Consider the following 8,217-nt stretch of genomic DNA (forward strand, 5'->3'; position numbering starts at 1 on the left):
TTGGTGACAGTGAGACTCTGTCTCAAAAAAAAAAAAAAAGAAAAAGAAAATGTCTTTTCTTGTGATTCTGGCAAGCAACAAAAAAGAAAGGTAAACTAAGAGTAATTTCTTTAAGCTGATAGAAAATATTTTCCCAATTTATGGGGGACATGTGACATTTATGGGGTATTTGTTACACGCATAGAATGTGTGATGATCGGCAAGGCGCGGTGGCTCACACCTGTAATCCCAGCTCTCAGGGAGGCAAGAGGCAGGAGGATAGCTTGAGCCCAGGAGTTCGAGACCTGCCTGGGCAATATAGCGAGACCCCGTTCTCCAGAAAAAGGAAAAAAAAAAAAAAAAAGACAAAGAATGTGTGATGATCAAGTCAGAGTATATGGGGTATTCATCACTTTGATGATCAAGTCAGAGTATATGGGGTATTCATCACTTTGAGTATTTTTTATATCTATGTATTGGTAACATTTCAAGCCCTCTCTCCTAGCTATTTTGAAATATACATTGTTGCTGACTATAGTCACCATATCCTAACAATGACTTCAAGAGACAGTGGCATGTTAGGGCTCTGCAACACATCAAGGAAAATTCTACAGACTACACAGCTGACATCAGTGCACACACAACATGATACTCTGAATATATGTGAAACAAATTAAATTACAGATATGGCAGATTCGATTGATTTCCTACATTATTCAAGTTTTCTGGTCAGAACAGATACAGAATGAGTCAATACAACCACTTCTTTTCTAACTAACCTCCCAATATAGGCAATGAGTTCTTAGCTAAATATATCCTATTCTTCAGAGTTTAACTGGGCATCAATTCTTTTTTTTTTTTTCTTCTTGTTGAGACAAGGTCTTCCATTCTGTTGCCCAGAGTGCAATGATGGAATCATAGCTCCCTGCAGCCTCCAACTCCTGAGATCAAGCAACCCTCCCGCCTGAGCCTCCCAAGCAGCTGGGACTACAGGTACAGGACACTGCACCTGGTTAATTTACTTCATTTTTTGTAGAAAGGGAGTCTGGCTTTGCTACCCAGGCTCTAGCTTCAATTTTCGACACAGAATTTACCCATGTGACATTCCATATATTTTACTTACTTAAAAAAATCTCCCGTCAGTAAGCTTCAAGAGGGTAAATATTTTGTCTGTCTTGTTCACCGCATATCCCAACGCCTAAAATAGGGCCTGAGAGGGTAGGCACTCAAGTATTTGTTGATTGAAACCACGATAGAACTCTTCCCTGTCCGGACCACCGACACAAAGCACCCTCACTGAGTTTCAAAAAAAGCTCAGCCCAAGGACTGGAACTTTTCTTCCTGGTTACTTGAGTCAGTCCAGAAAGCTAAAGTTAATAGTAGAACCCTGAGAATGAGGCTTTCCCTTTTTTTTTTTTTTTTTTCTTTCTCATCTCCATGCTTCTGTTTCCTTGGTTCCTCTTGACCATTAACGCTCCTCAACTACCACTCTCTTGATACACAGCCTGTAAAACAGGCTAAATTCCAATTTCAGAACTTCAAATTCTTTCTGCACAGATCCCTCCCACCTCAAAACCAATCTACATCTTCTCTCTTCGCCTTCTCTCATAAATCCGACTTTCCCACTAGTCCTGCCACTGCCATTCTCCATCTCTTCCATTCTTTCCACGCCGTCATTTTATCAGCTCAGTTTGTCTTCCCGCCTCAGTTTTGGATCTCTCTAAACCTCCTAAACCCCGGGGAGTCTTTCCTACTTCAATCCTAGTCTCTATTCTATTCGCCAACTCCTCCCACTCATCCACTCTCAACACCCCCGCGTGCGCACACACAGCCACATCGGGTCTCCCCTCCTAGACCCCGAAGGCTGCACCTCACTATCCCAAAACTCAAGAATGAGGAACCCGTGTGATCCACGGGTTAAGTGACCCATGATAGTAAATCTGCGTGAGAGATATAAGTGACCCACCTCTGAGGCCGAGGTTCCTGCCAGACGTCGTGTCTGGCGTGGGCCTGTACAACCCTAGAATCTTAAAGCAGCCGCACAGCGAAGCTCCTAGAAACGCAGATGATACGCTCCCAGTGCGCCGCCATCTTGTGAAGCCATCTAGCCTCGTGATTGGACACATCCCTCTCGCGCGACCTGTGGCTGATCTTGAAGAAAGAAGAAACCCTCGCGAGGCCTGGGGTTTGCGGCTCCTGACAGAAGGCCGGGGGCCGTGGTGACGAGCGGAGTCTTTTGCGGTATGGCAGGAGGAGGACCTGCGTTCGAATTCGCGAGAAAACTTATTTAAAAGAAAAAGAAACAAGTTTTCCGGGCCCTGCTACAGACTTACCTATCACATTCACTGGGATTGGGCAGGTTATGAAGATGAGGGTACGAGACTTGGGTGTGATGGCGTGCAGTGAGCCCTTTTTGTGCAACAGGTGTGTCCTCAGGCGATGTCTCACTCACTGAATTGTAAGAGATATAAGCCTGTGGGGGTGGGGAAGAGTACTCTCGTTTACAGCGGAAAAACTGAGGATCTGGCCGGACGCGGTGGCTCACGCGTGTAATCCCAGCACTTTGGGAGGCTGAGGCGGGCAGATCACCTGAGGTCAGGAGTTCAAGACCAGCCTGGCCAACATGGTGAAACCCCGTCTCTACCAAAAATAGAAAAATTAGCCGGGCGTGGTGGCGGGCGCCTGTAATCGCAGCTACTCGGGAGGCTGAGGCAGGAGAATCGCTTGAATCCGGGAAGCAGAGGTTGCAGCGAGCCAAGATCGCGCCACTGCACTCCAGCCTGGGCGAAAGAGCGAGACTCTGTCTCAAAAAAAAAAAAAGGGGCCTGCCTACGTCCTCGTCGTTAATGTGAACGCTTCTGGCAAACTATTGCCATAAAATTGGGAGATAGTAAGGATTAAGGAATGGAGACTTCAGTCTGATGCACAAGTGAGTGTACCAGTAGTCACCCAAGGAAAGCTGAGGAGGTGTTTTCATAATCTGTTGTGTAACAAACCGCCCCAAAACGTAAGACTTAAAACAACCACCATTTTATTTGCTCACAGCTCTGCAATCTGGGCTGTGATTAGCCCACCCGTTCTGCTGGTTTTGCCAGTGGTCATAGCAACAAGTGGGGGCTGGTTCCGCTGAAAGAACTGGGTTTCTCTCCCTATAGTCCAAGTTCTCTCCCTATCCACGTGGCCTTTCCATGTAATTTGTCTAGCATAGTAGGACGACTTTTTTTTTCCCCCGAGATGGAGTTTCACTCTTATTGCCCAGGCTGGAGTGCAATGGTGCCATCTCGGCTCACTGCAACCTCTGCCTCCTGGGTTCAAGCGATTCTCCTGCCTCAGCCTCCCGAGTAGCTGAGTAGCTGAGATTACAGGCGCCTGCCACCATGCCCAGCTAATTTTTTGTATTTTTAGTAGAGACAGGGTTTCACCATGTTGGCCAGGCTGGTCTCGAACTCCTGACCTCAGGTGATCCACCCACCTCGGCCTCCCAAAGTACTGAGATTACAGGCGTGAGCCTCCGCGCCCGGCCAGAATACTTCTTATATGTTGGCTCAGGGCTCCCAAAAGGGCAAAAGTGGAAGCTGCCAGGCCCTCTTAAAGCTTCGGTGCAGAACTAGCACCTTGGCTATATTCTTGGTTAAAGCAAGTAGAAGGGCCAGCCCAAATTCAAGGGGAGGGGACTATGCCAGGGTCCCTTCCAATACTGGAAGGCATGGTTCATTTCGGCAACCAATGTAACATATTACCACAGAAAGTTTTCCATCTTTGGTTGGTAGTGGCTTTGATACTAGTTATGGCATTTTATTTAGTGCATGCTGCTGGAAAGGTAAAAGAAAAGATGGTCTCGGAGATAGGACTGGTGGGGTTGAAGTGATTGTATTTAAGATATTGGTAACTTTCTGTTAGCTCCAAAGAGCAACCCGGTTTACCTGTAGGTCAGGCCAGAGAGACCCTAGTAGCACTGCAGCTGGGAAACCTGGCCTTTAATCCTGCCCCCACCATTTACTAACCCTGTGAGTATGGGCAATTTGCTTAAACACTTGAAGCCTTAGTTTGCTCAATATTACAAAATAGGATAATAATCTCATGGGGTTGTGAGAATTAAATCAGATAATGCATATAAAACAGCAGAATGTCTGGTATATAGTGAGTTCCTAAAATAATAATATTGTTCCTTATAACTTCTCTGGTCAGTTTTTTTCAAGTATACCATAAAGATAAAACATTTTAATAACTGAAAATTTGTAAATAATTTAAATAATACATAAAGATATCAGAAAGACAAAAATTATCTAAAATCTCACCACTCACAGCCAAGCACCATCAAATTTGGGTAACCTTACTACTAAACCTCTGTATCTCATAAGGATATATAACCAAATAATTTTTATACAAATAATAATATATATTCGTGTATATATGTAATTACATATATATACACATACACATGCACATATACTCAAATATAACTCTTGGAGATTCTTCCACTTCCATCAATATAGTTCTATATTGCTCTTTGTGATAGGTGCACAGTATTCCATTGAATGGATATACCACTTTTTATTTTTTTTTTTGAGACAGAGTCTTTCTCTGTCGCCCAGGCTGGAGTGCAGTGGCGCGATCTTGGCTCACTGCAACCTCCGCCTCCTAGGTTCAAGCGATTCTTCTGCCTCAGTCTCCCGAGTAGCTGGGATTACAGGTGCCCACCACCACGCCTGGCTAATTTTTTTGTATTTTTAGTAGAGATGGGGTTTTACCATGTTGGCCAGGTTGGTCTCGAACTCCTGACTTTGTGATCCACTGGCCTTGGCCTCCCAGAGGGCTGGGATTACAGGCCTGGGCCACTGCACCCAGCTGGATATACCACTTTTTAAAAAACTAATTCGCGCCCAGGTTCGGTGGCCCAGACCTGTAATCCCAGCACTCTGAGAGGCCAAGGCAGGTGGATCACTTGAGGTCAGGAGTTTGAGACCAGCCTGGCCAACATAGTGAAACCCTGTCTCCATTAAAAATACAAAAATTAGCTGGGCGTGGTGGCGGGCGCCTGCAATCCCAGCTACTCGGGAGGCTGAGGCAGGAGAATCGCTTGAATCCGGGAGGCAGAGGTTGCAGTGAGCCAAGATCGCACCGTTGCACTCCAGCCTGGGCAACAGAGTAAGACTCCATCTCAAAAACAAACAAACAAACAAACAACAACAAAAAAAAACTAATTCCCCTGTGGAGGGACATAGGTTCTTTCCAATGTATCTGGTATGACCTATTCCCAAATGTTGTGGTACAATGATAAATACATATCCTTGAAAAGTTTTTTATATAAAATGAAAATTATCTGGAGACTCCACAGAATAGATTAACAAGATATTCAACATCTGCCTTTTTCCAAATTTACCCTCAAATCTCCAAGGATGTAATTGGTCAGAGAAGTCTCTCAAACTTCCATACCACAGCAAGGACAGTGCAGATGTCCAATTAGCCAGTTACATCCTTTGCTACCTCTTTGTAGCAGGAAACTGATTCTGCACATCCAGTGAATAATGCTGCTAATTATGAAATGTTGCCTAGCAGGTTATCAGAGCTGCTTTCAGCATCAGCTGCCTACTGGACTGGAATCAATCCTTGAGGGCATCAGACTGGACTCCCTCTTTACTGAAATTAATTATTTCAAGGACTTTGTGGCCCTTCCCTGTCACTGTCCTTTGGCCACAGCCAGTCTGTCAACAGCCACAGGTCTCTCTAACTTTATATTTCAGAAAGTAATCATTGAGCATCAATTTCTTCTAGCTTAGAAGACTCTAGCTTCCTTATGTAAATGTATCCACCTCCTTCTTAGGGACCAAGTTTACATATCAGGGATCTAATAGCCGTTATAGTTGTCACAAAAGCTATATCTAGGCAGGTGCAGTGGCTTACGCCTGTAATCCCAGCACTTTGGGAGGCTGAGGAGGGCAGATCACCTGTGATCATGAGTTCTAGACTAGGCTGGCTAACATGATGAAACCCCGTCTCTATTAAAAATACAAAAAATTAGGCGGGGTGGTAGATGGCTGTAATCCCAGCTACTCGGGAGGCTGAGACAGGAGAATCACTTGAACCCAGGAGGCAGAGATTGCAGTGAACTGAGATCGCGCCACTGCATTCCAGCCTGGGCAACAGAACAAGAGTCCATGTCAAAAAAAAAAAGTTATATCCTGTTCACAGAACAATAATTTTTTCTCAGCTTACATTTACATAACTGAGAGAGCCACTGAAGTGATCCTCTGCACTAAGGATACCACATTTTCTTTTTCATTTCTTTATGTTTTTTGAGACAGGATCTCATTCTGTCACCCAGGCTGGAGTGTAGCGTCATGATCACAGCTCACTGTAGCCTCGACTACCTGGGCTCTTGAATCCAGGAGGCAGAGGTTGCAGTTAGCCAAGATCATGCCATTGCACTCCCTCCTGGGCGACAGAGGGAGACTTCGTCTCAAAAAATAAAATAAATAAATGACTAATGATAGCTGGTGGAAGAATTGGATATAAATGTACATCTTACTACTGTCCTGCTTCCTGTTCCAAGTCTCATAAAACACAACATACTCATTTAAAAAATTAAACAGTAAATTTCAAATCGAGCTGAAAATTCAGAATTAGTGTTATTGACACACCAGAAAATTTGAGGATACTCTGAAAAAATACAGGGTGAATAGGAAGACCATCTAAAATGCCAAGAAGTTTTATAGGAAGCTTAAGATGATTATAACATTTAGCTGGAAAACAAAATGTGCAAGAATAGCCAATAATGACGTTTTTCCACTTGGAAAAAAATTAAAATTACACCACACATAAAATAATCCCATATGGATTAAGAAACAAAATAATCATAAAAACAAAGAAAATTGACCAGGTACAATAGCTCATTCCTATAATCCCAGCACCTTGGAAGGCTGAGGCAGGTGGGTTCACTTGAGCCCAGGAGTTTGAGACCAACCTAGGAAGCCAACATAGCAAAACCCCATTTCTACAAAAAATACAAAGATTAGCCGGGTGTGGTGGTGTGTGCCTATAGTCCCAGCTACTTGAGGGGCTGAGGCAGGAAGATCGCTTGAGCCGAAGAGGTCGAGGCCACAGTGAGCCATGTTCATGCCACTGCACTCCAACCTGGGTGACAAAGCGAGACCCTGTCTCAAAAAAGAAAAAGGAAATCTATATCTACTGACACGGAATATTTCCAAGATATGGAATAAGGTAAAAGGAAATTGTGAAACAGTAGGTTCGGTTTGATATTGTTTATATAAAGTAAAACCAGAACACGTTTCAATATGAAAATATAAAGCATAAAAGTAGCCGTAGAAAAAGATCTGAAAGGAAAAACCCAGACTGAGAACAGCGGTTACCTTAGGGAAACCTCAGGGAAACTGGGTTGGAATGTTAGAAGTGGGACATGAGAGTCTTTAATTTTGTCTATATCATTTGAATGTTTTACAATGATAATGGATTCATACATCATTTGTATGATTTTTTAAAAAGATTTAAAATAAGAAAAAGAAGAGAAAATCAAATTTATCAAAAAAAAAAAAAAAAAAACACAGCCTGACACTTATGCAGGAAAAGATAGTTTGGAGGGGAAGCAAAGCCTCCTGTGGCCTCAGCAGCTGCTCAGAACAGCCATCCTCCATGTGATGATTCTATGATCCACATAGCCACAGCCTGTGGCATCACCATGTCAACATGGGCTTCCAGGACCCCTGCAAAAAGGGGAGAGAGAGGATGGCTTTTCAGAGCTTCCACTCAGAAGTGACACGCATCATTGACAACCAAATCAAGTCAGATGTCCCCACCTAACTTGGGGTGGGGAAGAGGGCAGGCCTGCAGTCCCTCCATGTGCTCAAAATATTGCTGAAGAGTGATGATGTTCACTACACATGCCTCATCCACAAGCACCACAGACAGACAAAACAGAATCAAAATGTAGATGAATAGGGATTATACTCTAAAATGAGCAATTCCTCAAAAAATTAAAAATAGGATTACCCTGTGATCTGGCAATTCCACTTCTAGGTATATACCCCCCAAAACTGAAGGCAGGATCTTGCCTGCCATCACGCCTGGCTAATTTTTTGTATTTTTAGTAGAAACGGGGTTTCACCATGTTAGCTGGGATGGTCTCGATCTCCTGACCTCGTGATCCGCCCGCCTCGGCCTCCCAAAGTGCTGGGATTACAGGCGTTAGCCACCACACCTGGCCTCCATGTCAGCCTCTTA

General features: G+C 44.0%; 1 protein-coding gene across 3 annotated transcripts in view; it reads right to left on the reverse strand.

The window, feature by feature from the left end:
* Positions 1-2,290, reverse strand: part of METTL16 (methyltransferase 16, RNA N6-adenosine) — a 94,959-nt gene extending 92,669 nt beyond the window's left edge. For all 3 annotated transcript variants that reach the window (XM_063718379.1, XM_009251119.4, XM_063718378.1), the window contains exon 1: positions 1,946-2,290. The gene's annotated coding sequence lies outside the window, so the exon portion shown is untranslated. The remainder of the gene's footprint in view (positions 1-1,945) is intronic.
* Between the last annotated feature and the right edge of the window lie 5,927 nt (positions 2,291-8,217).

Source organism: Pongo abelii, chromosome 19 (genome assembly GCF_028885655.2).
Source record: "Pongo abelii isolate AG06213 chromosome 19, NHGRI_mPonAbe1-v2.0_pri, whole genome shotgun sequence".
NCBI lineage: Eukaryota > Metazoa > Chordata > Mammalia > Primates > Hominidae > Pongo > Pongo abelii.